The sequence below is a fragment of the Hyaena hyaena genome, unplaced genomic scaffold, assembly GCF_003009895.1.
Source record: "Hyaena hyaena isolate Hyena2069 unplaced genomic scaffold, ASM300989v1 scaffold_301, whole genome shotgun sequence".
NCBI lineage: Eukaryota > Metazoa > Chordata > Mammalia > Carnivora > Hyaenidae > Hyaena > Hyaena hyaena.
The window spans coordinates 1,795,282-1,813,774 of NW_024080932.1; positions in this window are offsets into that span (position 1 = coordinate 1,795,282).

Consider the following 18,493-nt stretch of genomic DNA (forward strand, 5'->3'; position numbering starts at 1 on the left):
TTACCAGAAAATTCACAAAACAAAACAACAAGCTGTTCAAGTGGTAAAAAAAACAAACAAACAAACAAAAAAATGTAAGAACAATGAAAATTAGCCCACTGATAAAATACATTAGTGGGAGAACCAAGTTAGGAATGCTCTACAGACACACACACACACACACACACACACACACACCCAGGATAGGCAAGGGTCCCATGAGATGATACTCATGTTTCTGATAGAAATTTAAATTTTTGCAAAAAAATAATTTAATATCAAGTATTAAGAACCTTGAAATACCCATATTTTTTGATTGACTAATCTGTTTGAAGTTTATCCAAAGAATGAATTGCAGGCAGTCACATGCGCAAAACTGTTCAACACGGTGTTGCTTCTAGTAAAGAAATGTTGGTAATAATGTAAATCCCTGACAACAGGGAAAAATTTAGTAAATGTTTCAATAAAGAATAATGCATCCAAATTCATCAATTAAAGATATTATGCTCTAAGAATGTTTAATGTCAGAGGAAAATGCTCTCAATATAATGTCAAGTGGAAAAAGAAGAAATAAACTGTATATATATGGCATTACTAAATTTTCAGATAAAATCATATCTATATATAAAAACAATATCAAAAATATAAAAACAAAGAAGTAAAATTGTTAGTACCGCATCACACAATGATAAATATCTATTTGTAAATGTCTTACATATGTGAACATAGTATATATGTAATTCATTTTTCTGTTAATGTGTTTATGGCTTCTTCATGTTGTTCCTAGTAATAATGTATTACTTTTCAAGTAGGAGATGATTGCTATTTTTCAAAGGTAAAGTTCAATTTAAATTCTGATTTCCAATTTTCATATTATATGCCAGTAAACACATATGCTAGTTGTATTATTATTAAGCCTGAGAAGCTAATTATGGAATTTCTTGTCAATGAATAAAAGAGTTCTCAAGTGGAGAAAGACCTGAAATAGCCCAGTGAGGCCCCAGTTATCCCAAGGAATCAGGCCAGCTCTGCAGATCCTGCTTTTCCCACTCACCTCCAGCCCTGAAGCTGTCCTTCCCCATTTCCTAATAGCACACTGTGCCTCTGCCCTCCCCCACCTATGTCTATATCTCTAGGTCTTTTGCTTGCTTTCCCCTACCTCTTTCTTATAAAAGGCAAGTCCTCCCTCCCCATACTTCAGAGAGCAAATGCATAATCAAGATGAATTTAGAGCTGAAATCACAGACCTCACTTGTGCCCTTTTGTCTTTTTCTGTGTCCTTCCTGTAGAACTGAAACCTCCCCTAGGGTGCCTTCCCCATCTACGCACCTCAGGCATCCAGGCAGAGCCCTGGTCACCATCTGGGCTTTCTAGGGACATGTCCTAGGTAATTTAGTGTCTCAGTATTCCAAGGACTCACATGTAGATTCTGGAATTGTTTTTCCTGTACCAAAGTGAGAATGTTGGAAAGACTCAAAGGTCACATGAGCTAATGGCAAGTATGTTGAGATTATATTCCAGTTATATATGCAAGGGTATTCTACATCTATGAAGATGGGAAGCAAAGAAGAATAACAATGGAGGCATGAGAGAGATGAGATTGTGCATTCCCTTTCTATTTTTCAGAATTTTATTTGAAGTTGCTTTTATATGGCTTACACGATAAAATTCTATTATTAAAAAAGAAATTCTAAATAAGGAAATGGATACAGAGAGGTTAAGCAATTTCCCTCAAAGGCATACAGAAGGTAAAAGACAGAGCTAGGATTCAAATGAAGGCCCGAGTCCACTGTGCTTTCTAATCTGTACCGCATGGCATTTGAAATGAGATCAACTATGACAATGTTTGGCACAAATGGAAAAAACTAACAAACAAATAAAAAACCAAAAAACATATTTACTCAGAACCAGAGGACAGACCGGGTGAATGGGAGATTCACCATGATATAAACGGAGAGAAAATAAAGAAAATGGAGACCATGCAGTGGACTATCAATGTTGCTAAAGTGTACCCTAGAAATAGTTCAGACTTTGGGATCAGAAAATTTACCTTCTTCCACTGCTGTCTTCTCTGGCAAATTTAGAGCCACTCATTCTTTTAATAGCTTAAAAATTAATTTTAGGGCATTTGTCTTAGTTGCAATTTTACATTTATTTTTGTGTTTATTAATTCCATGCCTGTTTCCTCCACTCATCCAAAAACTGCTAATTGAAAGGGCTGTGTCTGCCTTTCTTCACTCTGTATCCCTAGAATCTAGAATGAAATTTGGTATATAGTAGATGTTCAACTATTGTTTATTGAATGAATGATTGGATGATGAATTTTCATCTGTCTTGGTGTTTGAAGCGCCTGCTCCACTGTCCATATTTCTCCTTCTCTGGTGAGCTGGCAGCTGGAGAGCTTACCACTCCTCTGCCATCATCCCTTCAACATTCCCAGAGGAGACCTTACAGGAATGATTCCAATCCCTCATCAGCCACGTGGAGGAATCATCCCCAATGTTCCTTGTGTACTGACACCCCAGATTGAGGGCCAGTACTGAGTCCTGAGAGCCAACCCCATGAGAAATGAGAAGGTTTTACAAGCCTGCAAGCTCTTTCCAGGGAGGCCTCGCCTTTTGCCTCCTTGTCTTTGCATCATTTTAAAACCCTGACTTCTCTTTTCCATTAGACCCAAGGTTCTTGAATTCACGGTCTTTTTGTATACATCACTCTATGCCTAGCATAGAGATCCAGTCACCCGTCCATTCCTTAATTTATCCATTTTTCTGACAACTTTTTATTACCATATCTTTCCAGACACTGGGGAAACACAGATAATAGTGCCCAGTTTAGTCAGAAAGACAGAGAACACTAAAACTCTGTCCCCAAGAATGAATGTCATGTCCTTGAAACTCCCCATGATTAATGCTTGAGTAATATGCTCATAGAGCAATTTATAGTGTTTCTTGTGTAAAATCTCATACTTAAGACATAAAAATAAATATAGGTGCTATTAATGATATTTTCCCACTCCAGGTGTTTATTTGACATTTATTCTCCATTTATAATTCCTTCCATACGATGTTACTGAGATGCTTTTAAATTTATGGTGCTTTGTTGCTGATGGCATGCTTATTAAAAGGATTAAAGAGTGTGTCTGGACCATCAGCCAAATATCTATTTCCCTTTGATTGGGTGGAACATGCTTGACTACCATAGCCTTGGCCAATTACAGAAAAATTAGAATACTTTGTAATGTATATCTAACAAATTTCTAGACGTATTTCTCAAACCTCTTTGCAGTTTTATTTATTTAGAACCCCACTCTCCTAATGTTTTTCTTTCAATATGATTACCGTCGAAGGGGATTAAGCCTTCTATTATCCAATTTAAGAAATAAAGTAGTGTATGAAGTACAAATCTATATGCTGTGGTCCCTTAAAGTAGTCCTTATTCATATGGAGCTTTTCTGAATAATCGATGGTTTTGGTAACATGGAATGTCAAAATAGGAACTTCAGCTGAAATTTCATGACAGGAGACCTCTTAGAATTGGAAAATTGGGATGATGGTTTTTAAATGGTTCAATTACAGTGAAAGTGATGAGAAATGAAAGGAGGCAGCTTTTGGAGAGAGCTGTTACTATGAATCTCCCTAGCTTGCCTCATGAAAAGGGGAGAAGGGTATTTCCTTCCATCACTCCTCTACACTAGGAGGACATCTCAGTGGTAGGCTTTGGCAGAACTACCTGAAATGTTAATATTCTGTCTCTTGATTTTTTGTTTGTTTGTTTGTTTGTTTTGAGAGAGAGCACAAGCTAGAGAAAGGGACAGAGGGGAAGAGAGAGAGAATCTTAAGCAGGGCCACACCCAGTGCAGAGCCCATCTCAGGGCTTGATCCCAAGACCCTGGGATCATGACCCGAGCTAAAATCAGGAGCTAGGTGCTCAACTGACTGAGCCACCCAGGCACCCCTGTCTCTTGAAATTCTGATGGCATGGTAGCCTGGTGTTTGACACCTGACTTGAAAACAACAGCAACAACAGTAATAATAAAGAATTGCCTGCTAATGGAACAAAGATGTATTGAACCATGTATTGAGTGGCCTGTGCTCCTGAAGTTGACCTCACAAATGCTGTATGAGCATTTACCATGATCTACAAAAGCTGTCCTAAGTCCCCCTCATATGAACACACAAAGGGAGAGAGATCTGGCCTGGGATCTTCTTAGGTTGCTTCCAAACAAGATTGCCTGAAGGGTTGAACGAATAGATCACAGCAGAGAATCTGGGTACCTAGGGACTGAGGATGAGCCTGAGACCATCCAAAACAGAGATGGATTGGGCCTGGCAAGGGAAGGTGGGTGGGAGAAGACCACTAATGGAGGCTGTGGGTCTTTCAAGAATCCAAAAAATGCTTCTAGAGAGTGAGGTTTTAATAGGATAATCACAGGGGCACCTAAATAGTTCAGTTGGCTAGGTGTCCAACTTCTGCTAAGGTCATGGTCTCACAGTTCATGAGTTCAAGCCCTACATTGAGCTCTCTGCTGTCAGGGCAGAGCCTGCTTGGGATCCTCTGTTCCTCTCTCTCTGCCCCTCCCCACTCATATTCTCCCTCCCTCTCTCAAAAATAAACATTAAAAAATGTAAATAGGACATCTCAGGCATGCCACACAAGTAAAAGACCACTAACCAGATAACAGCTCTGCTATGCTCCTTTCCATCCTCTCACTGTAGTAAGGCTCAGGAACCTCGATGGATAAGTAAAGGTCCAATCCCTGGGGAAGAAGAGAAAGAAGAAACTGGCCACCTATGCTCCTTCTGAAACTGCAGTTCTCATGTCTGCACTAGGGCCTGCCTGCGGAGGGAGGATAAATTGCAACGTTAAAACATAGTTGACATTTGATTATTCCATGGTGCTGGATATTATAATTGCATTGCTGGAGAATGCTTTTTGGGGAATCCAATTGACCTGAGAACTGTTTGCATGACCTAAGACTGACAAGAAAGGTTTAGGTGTTCTTGCTGTATTTATCCAGTGGCAGAGAAAGAGATTGCACTTTGTGGGAAGATTTGGAGAGGCCATGAGAGACAAAGATAGAGGTCCTCTATGAATTCATCTCATTCAATGTAATGGCTGCAAAGGACGCAGAATTGGTACTGGGTCAGCAGGAGTAGGAAAAGAGCTGACCTGAGGGATCAGAGAAAGTGCCCTAGAGGGGAAGACGTCTGGGATGATGGGTGAAAATTGATAGATTGTTGAGGCCTGATTCTCAATGTAGAAGCATCTAGAGCCCAAGTCACCATCTTCAGGTTACTCAGAAATCAGAACCTAGAAATTTCCAAATTTACTTGGACCCCTGATGTTCACACTCTTGTCACCTCTGCTGGATTCTCTCTCTTTTTGTGTGAAAACACTTCATGTTCTCCATGGCATTCAGCCCTGCTCCATTTTCCCCAAAGGGTCAAGGTGGTCCATTCAAGGTATTGTAGGTAATAAACAAAGCATGCCACACTGCCTCTGCTAGGCCCCGGTGTGACACCTGGCAGGAATCTGCATGCATCTAATCTCTCCCAGGTTTGCCATTGCTGTTTTCCCCTGCAAAACCCCCATGACATTCTGTAATTTCCTGATATTGCAAGGAAACTGATACTGTGGGAGCCTGTGAGGATTGTGTTGGGACAGACACATCAAAGGACAGCACTCATCTGTCTTACCTTGCCCCCTAGCATAGTTATGCAAACCATTCCTCACAGAAATATAAATCTCTTAAAAGCATGCTCCCTGACCTGGCAGTCACTGAAATGGAGCATAGGGAGAATGGTTAAATCCAGCTACCATTTATTGAGCACCTACTGTGAGTCCTATCTTTTGATAAGAAGTACTTCGTGAGTAGTATCTGTCAATCCCAACCTAACATGGCATAGGAGGGGCTATCAAGTTCCATCTTATGGATGAGGAAGATGGTCCTAGAGAGTTAAGTGGAAATCTGCTCTCAGTGAGTGAGAGGAGGAGTATGATTTCCACTGTTTGCTGGCCTCAGAGCTGGTGTCCACTGCTGTTCTATCTATGGTAGGTGTGTTCATCCTTTTGCTTAATTTTCAAAGCATCCCTCTCAGTAGAGCTATCTCTGACTCCTCAAAAGAGCACCTTGAAGTCGCTTCCTTCTCTTGCTCCCAAAATCCTTCATCCAAACCTTGAAAATGGCACTTACCTGGTTACCATAAAGATTTATTCATGTGCCTATTTCTGATTAAACTGGAAGGTTCCCAACCTTCTATTTTCTCTAGATATCTAGCTTAGTTTTATGCACAATAGGACTTATTCAAGTCCTTGAAAGATGAATGTATCATCATTTACAAATGAGAATTAGGCAACTCAGAGCAATAATGTAACAAACAAAGGTCATACAACTAGTCAATTTGGAGCCAGAATCTAAAACCCCTGTCTCCTGATAGGACTTTTTTCATGTGTATTCAAGTCAAAATTAATAACAAGTTTGTGGTGCCTCTGGATATATTATACTAGGCAACTAAGGCAGAATTAGAAAGGTGTATGCACACATACACCTGCATAGAAATATAGATCAAATAATTTGACTCTCAGTTGAGATATTAGGACCATTAGCATGATAATTCTCCAACTAGCCCCACCGGTATCTCTAATTCTAATTTATTTTTCTTTTCCTTTTCCTTTTTTTTTTTTTTTTTGAGATAACACTCCACCACATTTCATAACTTTTATTTAACAAATCTTTGTTGAATACTTACCATGTTGCAGGCAATGTGAGCAATGTAGGGGATGCAAAGGTACGTATAGACTTATAACTTACTCATCTGAGTTTCACTGACATGAAGGAAAAGTGCAGGGTGCTTTTAGGGTGTATGATAGAGAGAGAGCCTTGACCGAGGCTGGTTCTTCAGAGCAAACGTCCCTGGAGGAGTGAAGACAGATTTGAGTCTAAAGGACAAATGATATTTGTGTCAAAAGTACGTAGATGAAGGGATAGGTTTCCATGAAGTGCTTGAGAACATAAAGAGAAGCTGATAGAAGTGGAACCCAGAAATCAAGAGGAAGAACTTTGTGGGCATGCTGGAGACATGGAGAGTGGCCAGGTTATGCAGGACCCAGCTAAGATTATTGATATTCAGTTATTTACAAAACTATAGGGGTGCCTGGGTGGATCAATTGGTTAAGCGACCAATTCTTGGTTTCGGCTTAGATCATGACGCCAGTGTTTGTGAGTTCAGGCTCTGTGCTTGGCTCTGTGATGACACAGGCTCTCTCCCTTTGCCTTGCTCTCTCTCTCTCTCTCTCTCTCTCTTTCTCTCAATGAATGAAGGAATGAATGAATGAACATTTAAAATAAATATGTAAATAAATAACACTATAAAGGCACTGAAGTGTTTCAGCTGGAGGACGATACAGTCAGTCTTGAATTTCTCTCCTTGTTGTGAGGGGAATGAGTTGGAAGGAGATAAAAGTGGGTATTGGGAGATACGTTATGAAGCACTGTGATGGTCAGAGAAAAGATGACCATGGTATGTCTCCAGAGTCTGTAAATCTCCAGAGCCAGCTCCTTTGGTCTCTCTTTGTAGACAAGGGAAAGATCAGTCCTCTGGTTTTGGACATAAACCCCCATTTAAAAATTTCTCCCCAAGAACATAGCCCTAATTTTACCATTCTCCCAGTGTCCTTTCAAGGTATGGAGTGTGGAGGAAATGAGTGCTGGACTTTTCAGGCCTGTGTTTGTTGAAGGCCTTTTTTTTTTTTTTAATATAGTTTCTTGTCAAATTGGTTTCCATATCACACCCAGTGCTCATTCCAACAAGTGCCATCCTCCATGCCCATCACCCCTCTTCCCCTCTCCCCCAGCCCCCATCAACACTTGGTTTTTTCTCAGTATTTAAGAGTCTCTTGTGGTTTGCCTCCCTCCCTCTCCTTAACTATTTTTTTTCTCCTTTGCCTCTCCTATGGTCCTCTGTTAAGTTTCTCCTATACCACATGAGTGAAAACATATGGTATCTATCTTTCTCTGCTTAACTTATTTCACTTAGCATAACACCCTTGAGTTCTATCCACGTTGCTACAAATGGACAGATGTCATTCTTTCTCACTGCCATGTAGTATTCCATTGTATAGGTAAATCACATCTTCTTGATCCCTTCATCAGCTGATGGATATTTAGGCTCTTTCCATTATTTGGCTACTGTTGAGAGTGCTGCTATGAACATTGAGGTACATGTGCCCCTATGCATCAGCACTCCTGTGTCCCTTGGGTAAATTCCTAGCAGTGCTATTGCTGGGTCATAGGGGAGCTCTATTGTTAATTTTTTGAGGAACCTCCACACTGTTTTCCAGAGGGGTTGCACCAGTTTACATTCCTACCAACAGTGTAGGAGGATGCCCATTTCTCCACATCCTAGCCAGTGCCTATAGTCTCCTGAGTTGTTCATTTTAGCCACTCTGACCAGCGTGAGGTGGTATCTGAGTGTGGTTTTGATTGTATTTCCTGTTGAAGGCCTTTTAGATGTTGAAGATTTCCCTTGTCTACCAATCTTATATTCTCTGTGTGCCTGAGCCCTTCCTACCTAAAGCTGGTGAAGTTCTGATTTGAGAGACCCACATCTGGGTTTTGCCTGAGTGGCCAGTTGAATTAGCTACTCTCTGGAACCTGGTGGAAACCAGTTCTCCACCTTGTTTGTGCCTCAGGTAGAGAGCAAGACTGTCTTCAACTGTAGTCCTTCCCTGCTTTGTGTTGCTGGTACTCACACTCAGAGCTCATGCCCTTGGAGGCTCACCATCATCATTTTCTCCCCTCTTCCTCCCCCCTCCATTCTCCACTACTTCTTCACAGTGCTGTGGGGGTGGAAGGGTGGGGATTGCAATTGTGATTAGTTAGTTGACTTTGCTCTGTAATATCCTAATTGTAGAAAAGGGAAAAAGAAACCAGAGCATCCGCTGGGTTCTTTCCTAAGCAGTAGTGCGGATCTTGTTTGCAAGGATAAAGATACTGACAAATTAATGGTTCAGCTAGCTGATTAAGCTTTTTTTTTTTTTATATTAATCTTCTCCAAAACTGCATAGGAGCACAGACCACCTCAGCCATCACTGCCCTGAATCAGACCTAACTACAATGGATTCTCATACCCTTTTATCATGTGAGATCTGGAGCTGTTCCCTGGCACTCACCTAACATACTTCCTTGCATTTCACAGTCGAGAAAATTAATAAATAAAGAACAAATTTTAAGAAAAGAACAAATTCATTCATTTCTCCAAAACTTCATCCAACATCCATTGTGTAGTAGGCGTTGTGCTAAAATAGAGAACAAGAGAAAAGTGAGTCAATGTCTTTGCTGCTCAGGAGCTCACTGCCTGGTAAACAAGTGAATTAACCATGACCTGGTGAGGGCTCTAACCTTGAAAGGGACTGATAGTTCATAGTGAGGTAGAACAGAGTGGCCTGGCCCTGAGCCCAAGGCTCCTACAGAGGCTAAATCAAGAGTTCTATCTCTAGTGGAAAGGTTTTCTGTTTTTGCTTTTTAGCAGAAAACATCTAATTTGGTCAGTCAGTCTTGCAGTTTAACACATTCTTTCACCTTATCTTGTGTTTTTCAAGCTGGGAGTGTTTCATCTACTACCTTATTAGACAGATAAATGTATATTTTAGTGATTTAACTTGGGTCCAGGAAAAGATTCAGAATCTTATAAAATTTATCCAAAGGCCACCAGTATTGCAACCATTTAAGTATTATAACATGCTAAGTGCTGACTGTGACCTAGGAAATAATAAACTCTAGCCTCTCATTTCTTACCTAGTTGGGATGTCTTAATAACTGTACACTAACAACCATAATGCAACTCAGAATATGCTGTCATAAGAGATATACCAATAGTGAGGATTTGGGGTGGGTTAATGAGGGACAGAACCTTTGAATCAGTCCCAGAAGAATGGGCACAACATTAAGAAGGGGCTATGTACTGCAGAGTGTCCTGCCATGCACGATCCCCGATAAATTATTTCACCCATTTGACTCTGAGTTCCCTCAACTATAAAGAAAGGAATGTTAATGAATAAGACCACCTGTCCCACGCTGTGAGTGCTGAATGAAATATTTAATGCAAACCCAGCTCCTGATGCATAGCAATAATGATGGTAGTGGTGGTGATTGTGATGATGATGATGATGATGATGATCGTGGTGGTGGTGGTCGTGGGGATCATGATCATGATGATGGTGATGAAGATGATGGGTAATGATGGATTATGATAATGGTAATGATGGTGGTGGTGGCAGTGGTGCTGGTGATAAAGAAGACAAGGAGAATGATTTGGGGTGATGGCAATAGTGGTAGTGGTGATGGTGATGATGATGGTGATTGTAAATTGTGCCATTTCCATAAATGTCACTTACAAACTTCAACTCAGCTCTTTCTTTCAGGGACTGATGCACACTAGTTAGAATGACAATTTGCCCAAGGAATTTTCCAGTCATTCATGAATCCCCAAATGATGGAATGGCATCTCCCAAATGGTAAACAAAGCTACAAGCCATGTCTACCCAGGGGTATTGCCGCCCAATCACCCTCAGGCTGAAAACAACTAACAGAAGAATTTGACATCTAACACGGGAATTTCCTCTTATCTTTCAACATAAAGTTTATTTTCTATGTGGGAGAGTTTGATGGATATTTCTTATTTCTCTATTTTCTGTACTAGGCAGTAAACAACACATTCCATTTCATTCTTTACAATGTTTTATCAATAACAAGATTGCCTCTATCTGCCTTTCTTGTAAGTACCTGAATTCAGGATCCTGTTGATAACTTCTCTAATCAGGGAACTCCTTTCAGTCTGAGGAAGAATAGCAGAAGGTTTGAGAAGGATTTCTGGAGTTTTAATTCTGGTTTCTCTATATATTTGCAGTGTGGCCTTGAGCACATTCCTTGAACTCTCTGAATTCTATAATACCTAGTTCGTGATTTCTGTCTCCCTTCATCCATCCTTACCCATTTCCTCCCTCTAGCCCAGTCTTTTTGGGCTAGTGATTTTAAGTCACCCAACAGGTTTGCAGTGAGCTCTGTCAGACTGCCTGATGCTGTCCTTAGCTGGGTAACAACAGCTGTCAGAAGAAGGCAAAGCCCCAATCCCACATGCTAGATGGGTCTTAGCTGTAGGGATGCTGCTCTACTATGTAGAGAGGACTTGGACTCTCCAGGAGCTTTGGGTCTTTCAGAAAGATACTGAAGATACCATATTGAAAGGGTTTGTGTAATTATTCATAGAAGAGCATTTCTTCTAAAAATAGCCCACAGCTTCCTCCTGCAGCTTGGCCCTCTCCTCATTCTGATTCTGCTGCAGTCTGTAATCAGACATGAGTGAAAGCAGGTCTACCTAACCTTGAGATAAAAGCTTTCTTAAAAAAGAAAAGGTAGTATTAAAAACTGAGTGCTCCTCAGAAGATGGAAATAAGAGATGAAGTAATAGGAACAGCAGTGAAAATAAGAATAACAATGAAGTGGTTGAGCATTTACTCTGTAGCTAGTGTCTCACTAAACTTCATGAATTATCTCACTTAATCCTTAGAAGAACCTCATGAGGTTTTGCTAGTATTTCCCTAATTCGCAGATGAGGAAACTTGGTCATCAAGAGGATAAGTCATTCCTCCATGATGTACAAGTTGTCGGTAGCAGAGTCAGGGTTTGCATTTGGTCCCTCTACCCTACTCTTCTTCCCAGTGCACATGCTGACATTACATTTGTCTCCCAGATCTTGGTTAGAATGCTGATCTATAAAAATATCAGGAGTGATAAAATACAGAGGAACATCAGGGTCTTAGATGGAAGAAGGGTTTTTCAGCCTCAGCACTATTGAAATTTTGGGCCAGATGCTTTTTTGTTGTGGAGGGCTTCCCTGTACATTGTAGGTTCTTTTGCAGCATCCCTGGCCTCTATCTGCTATACGCCAGTAGCACCCACCTCCAGTGTGACAACCAGAAATGTCTCCAGACAGTACTGAGTATCCCCTGGGAGGGCAAAATGCTCCAACTGACAACCACTGTTCTAATATATTTTGTTATTCTAGACCTTGATTCCATGGCAAGGCTGAACTTAGTTTTTTATTTTTTTTTTTAAAAATTAATTATTTTTGAGGGTGTGAGAGAGAGAGAAAGGGAGAGCAAGCAGGGGAGAAGCAGAGAGAGGGCGACACAGAATCTGAAGCAGACTCTGGGCTCCAAGCTATCAGCACAGAGCCTGTCATGGGACTTGAAGCCACAAACCGTGAGACCATAACCTGAGCCCAAGTCAGACGCCCAACCAACTGAGCCATCCAGGCACCCCTGAGCTTAGCTTTCTTAATCTACCAGACAACTGTGCCTTCCTTCATGTTTGGGTCCTTGTCCAACTGAGCTTTACTAATTGGCAACAGTCACATTTGGTTCCCAGCTCCACCAACAAAGTGAAGATAGTACTTCATAATATATGTGCTGCCAAAGCAAGCACAAGATAGTACTTCATTAAAGTGATGTGCATTTCAAAGCATGACCTTCTTCATAGAGAGCAAAGTCAAATAATATTTATCAAAGACCTAGGACATAATATCCAACAAATCCTAGTTAACTTCATTTTACCCACCTCACCTACAATGCTATCAAAAACAAAAGTGAATGTCTTCTTCTGACCCTCCCATAAAAGAATATAAGCAAACATCACTCTCAAGAATCAATGAAATCTTTTAAAACAACAGTTCCTAAATTTGACTATTTTGTGTTTTTACAGTAAGTAGACATTTGGAAACATCTGAACAAAGAATGACTTTCTTTAGTTTTTATCCATATGGTTGCACCTCTCAGATACAACTTGACATTGACTTTAGTTAACTATGAAAGCTTAAATGGGCTATGTATGGGAGGGACTCAGTCGATCAAGCCTTTTGTTTAAAACAAGACCATGGTGTCAATAGATTTACATAACAATGCTTCAGATTTTAATGTGGAATAGAACTCATTTCACATCCCTGGCATAGACTTTTCATTTTGATTGAGAAAGCAGATTTTCTCCTGAAACCAATACTATATAATATGTTAAGTAAATTGAATTTAAAAAGAAAAAGAAAAAGCAGATTTTCTGTGTGTATGTATATGTATATGAATGTGTTTGTGTATCTACATATATGTGTGTGTTTATGCATGTGAATATATTACATGTGCATCTACATACACATACGTACACACATATGTGTGTGTAATTATACATATATATTATATATACTATATATAATTCCATGTATCAGTGAGAAAAATCATGTGGCTGACGTTAAGCCATCTGTATCAGAGGAAGAAGTAAAAAAGAAAGTTTAACATATTGGCCAATCTGCATAGAACACACATACACAAATGCAGCCCATCTTGAACAGCAAAAATGGTACTTTTCTTCCTCTAATGGCTTGATAATAGCCATTATCAGCAACAATGCAAATGAAAAGAAAATAAAAAGAGCCATTTTTATGCACTGCCCATTAAGAGCAGCATACATATAAACTCATGAACTTGGAAAATAAATAAACAGACTGGTTGCTAAACAAAAGCTTGATTTAATTTCCAGCCCTGTCGATGGATAGTTTGTCATTAAAAAGATAGAGCTGTTTAAGCTGTCCCAAGGGAAAGACTTAAAGTGGGATAAAAAGGAATCCAGTGGAGTATGCAGACCTGAGCCAATTTTAAATAATTGCCATTCCACTGTGAATCTGAAGAGATTGTGTTGAGACATGGCCCATCAGCCACAAGGAACAGGGCCTTTCTTTGGAAGGGGGCCATATGCCCAGGTTGCCACACTGTGGACCCCCATGGAGGCAACTCTTAGGCAAAGATGGAGAAATCCCTCCCTTCATTAGATGATAAAATTGTGTTTAAATACCTGTTTTGCTTGCTGTTTTGCTCATAAATCTTCAGAATACTATCTGTTACTCAAGAGGTCATTAGGTATAGCTGCTTGCCTTAACCTCTCCAAATGAGCTTAGCTCCATAAGTTCCTTTTATATCAATCCATAAAGAGGTACTAACTTTATTTCTGGGTGCATTAACTCATTACATGAATCATATACAAGGAGTATATAATAGTGGCTGGCACACAGGAGATGCTCAATGTATGACCATCGCAATTATTCTTCATATGCATATTTTGAAAGGCAGCTGATGTAAGACAAACCTTATTGACTTCAGAATTAGATAGAACTACTTTCAAATTACTGTTGTATATTCTTGGTTAAGGATTTAGCATCTATGAACCTCATTTATGAAACGGGGTTGATGATACTTTGTACAGTTTCATGACCATTGGAAGAATTAGATGAGGAAGTACTTGCAAAAAGAAAAGGGCGCGCTAAATTCTCAGTGAAAATCCGCTATTATGATCAACCCTGCTGTTATCATTTGCATCTCAATAAACGACAATTATTTCTGTTACTCAAACGGCAGACATCACTGGGATGGAAAATGAATAGCATTCTCTTCTATTACTTTTTGCCTTGAGGTCATGTACTCAGTAATTTTCTTAACATGCAGCTGACAGGGTTTTATGGGGAAATAGAAAGGAAGGAGGATGAAGAGAGAGGATAGACATAAAAACCCAGAGTGTGGACCTTGGTTACAAAGGAGAGTGAGACCCAAGATGGTGCATTTAAAACCTCACTTTCATACTGTATGTGGTCTGTGCTGGGGGCTGGGGTGACACAAGAAATAAGCCTGGCAGCTGTCTGGTTTAGAGAGCCTATGGTCTACAGAGATCTAAAGACCCTTAGACCACAAGGGTAGTCTAGGTTCCCAGTCCAGGTACTGGGATACAGTAGAAACTCGGCCATGGTGGCACTTAACCCACACTAGAAGCAATAAGGAAGACTTCCTGGAGGAAAATGCATCTTGGCAGCTCCTAAATGGTTCATAAGACTTAGGAATAGATGGTGATCACTCTGGCATTTATGAGTTATCTTGATTAAACTTTCTGAACTTCCCTCTTTTTTTAATAAAATATGGATACAAGAATATAGATTGTGACTCTATATTATATATTATACATATAAAATGTGCATTAAAATTATGTGAACATGTTTCATCAATACTTCTTACTTAATGCATTTTTTTCAACCAATGCCACTCATTAATGGCAAGAAATGAGGAACTTGGGCCAGTTCCTCTTTAACTCTGGTCCTCCCTTTGTAAGCAGCAGCTCTAAAATCCCATTCTTAGCCTGTACCATTTGATGAACCAAGCAAGACTTCTCTTTGGTAGGTGTTTCAGAACCACTCCCACATCTGCTTTCTCTCACTCTCACTCTTTTCCATCCCTCCCTCTCCTACTATCCAGTCCCTCCTTAAAAGACATCAAGCCCTGCTGAGTGCAAGAACACATATTTAATGCTGGGCGCACGCCCATTCGGGACCACTTCCCAGACCTCTGCTTCTCCCTCCATAATTGAAGTGGAGGCTTTGAAATGTTCAGTACACTTTTCTCTGAAGTTGTAGCTGACCAGTTTCTCCCGCTGCCTCCCAAACCTTTAATTTGTCAGTAAAGTCGTTCAGTTTTCTTATCACCACATGGGGTTTTTCATCCTCCTGGGGCTGAGGAAGTGGAGTCCGATGAGCAATGCCTATTTTTACGAGAACTCCCTTGCACAACACTCTGGCTATCTCTGGATGCTGCTTCAAAGGGAAATGGATGAGTGATTTCCTTCAAGGGCATGTAGATGCCCAGGGAATTTGAGTTTCACTTTTTATTTCCTTGAGGACTAAGCCTATATGCTGCTTTTTCCTAAACAGCTACAGCTGAAGCATAGATTCCAAGAAATGCATTTTTTTCTCTAAGTCATTCTCAAATCCCAACTTTGCCCTTGAACAACTATATACATTGATTAAGCTACCTAAATTCTTTCCAAGTCTCAGTTTTTGCATCTATATAAATGTGACCTAAAAGGGCTGATTTGAGAATGAAAATTCCTAGGACATTCCATTGGAATCACTAACATAGCTCTGGTACAAATGTTAGCACTTTCCCTCCATTCAAGGCGAATATAATCTAGTGAGAGTAGCTAGAAATTTGGATGGGGTTTCAGTGCCTGTGTCCCCTCTTCCATTCTGGATCTGTGGACCTAGGGAGGTATATACACAATAGCAATAATTATGGAGAAACATAGCATCAATTATATTCTTAGCTCAGGTATTACTCTGTGGCTCCCAGTTTAGAACCTCTTAGGAAAATGTATTGGAGTGAGGGCTGCCTTTATTTTTCCTCTTTGAATTTATAGCAGTTGGGCTTCTGGGGTGGGTGCCATATCCTCTTCCCTGACCAACTGCATAGCTGAGGCAGGCTGGTCTCGTGCCTCATTCTGGACAGTGCACCAATAGATGCTCATTACTTTTCAGAACAGTATGACCCTGTCCAGCAGTGAATCATGCCCTAGTGAATGTCAAACAACTCCATCATCTCTCTTTTTTTTTTTAAATATGTTATTTATTTATTTATTTATTTTATTTATTTATTTTTTTTTACAAATAGTTTATTGTCAAATTAGTTTCCACATAACACTCAGTGCATCATCTCTCTTGAAAAGTACCTAAGCACGTGGTTGGTGGAGAGGGCAAGGGCATAGAGGGTAAGAGTGTTGGTCTGTCTGTTTCTCCCATCACTTACGTGAAACACTAAAATATGAGGTGAAGGGCACATGCATAACACCCCCTCCTCAACCAAGCAGGAAAGACATATATAGACTGAAACAGATAAGCATAAGTGTAACTTGAAGTGTTCTCTAGTCAAGGGATAGAAAAGGGCTATATTTCTATCAGCTCAATCACAGACACTGTAAACAAGACAAAGAATGAGGCAAAGAAATAGGAAATCTTAGGAATCAACCACTTCTTTGCGAGATGGCTTCATGTGCTACAGTTTCATATCCCTACTCCTGTGCAGGAATCCCTTTTCAGACAGCAGTCCTCAAGGACATATTCCATGTTCACTTTTCAAAACTTAAATTTGGCCAGGCTTGCCTGAGCATCTACTATATACAGAGCTATAGTAGTACAGTGGGGAAGATAAAACTGCAGCTGGTGTAATCCAGAGCTACAGAGCATAGAGAAAGAGTTTTGTAGCCAGACATCTGGGAGAGGGTTTTTCTCCTCTCTGGTACTTGCAAACTGAGTGTTCCTAGACAAGTTACTTCCCCTCTCTGAGCCTCAGTTTCTTCATCTGCAAAATGGGGTTGATCAAACCTACTTCTCAGGGCCATCGATATAATTTCATATAAACATCTGGTGCACAGAAGTTACTAGCAAATGTGAGTTTACTCTTCCTGTTCTACCCACAGGACAACTCTGATACTGGACACCATCCTTAGAGAAATAGGGAATAGGAAATGTGAGGATAATAAATTCCAACATCTGCCTGCTGGACCTTTTATCTGTACTTGGAGACAGGGTGTTTATTGAGACAAGGTAGATTTGCAATGATACATTATTAATAGCTTGTGATACGTTCTGGGTGATGGATATCTTCCCCCCAGACATACAGCAACAGCTGCATTCTCTCTTGGGAAAAACAATAGCATCAAGCCAGTGCAGATAGCTTCCAGGGAAAAAAAGAACAAAAACCCTCCAGACTCAAATTATAGTACATTTTGTTGTACTTTGGATTACTAGGAGGGTTTCTTTTACCTCCCACCTCACCAATATCATGAATCTTTTGCTTGGAATTCACAGCACTTCCGTTTAGAAGTTCTTCCTTGGTAGAGACATGATGTTGACAAGATTTACAAAAGATCTTTTTTTAGTTGTTTTATGATAAAGCTTAAAGACCCACAGTCCATCACTCTACTGTCTTCTCTGTTCTCTGTGTAATGTGATAAGGTATTTGTCCTGAGTAGAGACTGACTATCTCTGCAGCCTTTCAGGTAGAAGTGATCCCAGAAGATAAAGATGTGGAATTATGCTGTAGAACCAGAACCTTTGACTAAGAGATTTCAGAGATCCTTAATTCCCCTTGCCCCTATTTTGTAGATGGGAAAAAAGATCAGGTGTCATGGTCAAAGTCACACAGAAAATCAGAGTTCGGAGAAGGGAGAGCATTTCTGACATCAAGCAGTCATATTTATTTGGCCATGACTATCTATTAATCTTTTTTATGAATATGCAAATTTTGTATGATCTTCAGGGTCTAAGCAAGGACACATTGCTTTTCCACTCAACACTAACTCTTCTTCATTAGCTCTCTGATTTGTGCAACAGGCAGGGCAGACAGGGTACCTTTCACTTGTTCACACTGGGATAAACTAATGTCACACTATACTTGGAACCCTGTAGGCTATGCTCTTGAAGACATCTTGGGGAATATACTTAACCTCTTTGAGTTTTGGTTTCTTCACAGGTAAAGCATTTAATCATAATAGTTTTCCCCAATTAAGCATTAATCTCACTTCTGAGACTCATTCAACCACTATTTATAGAGTACCTACTAAATGTCTGATAATAGCAATGTGCTGTCACATATA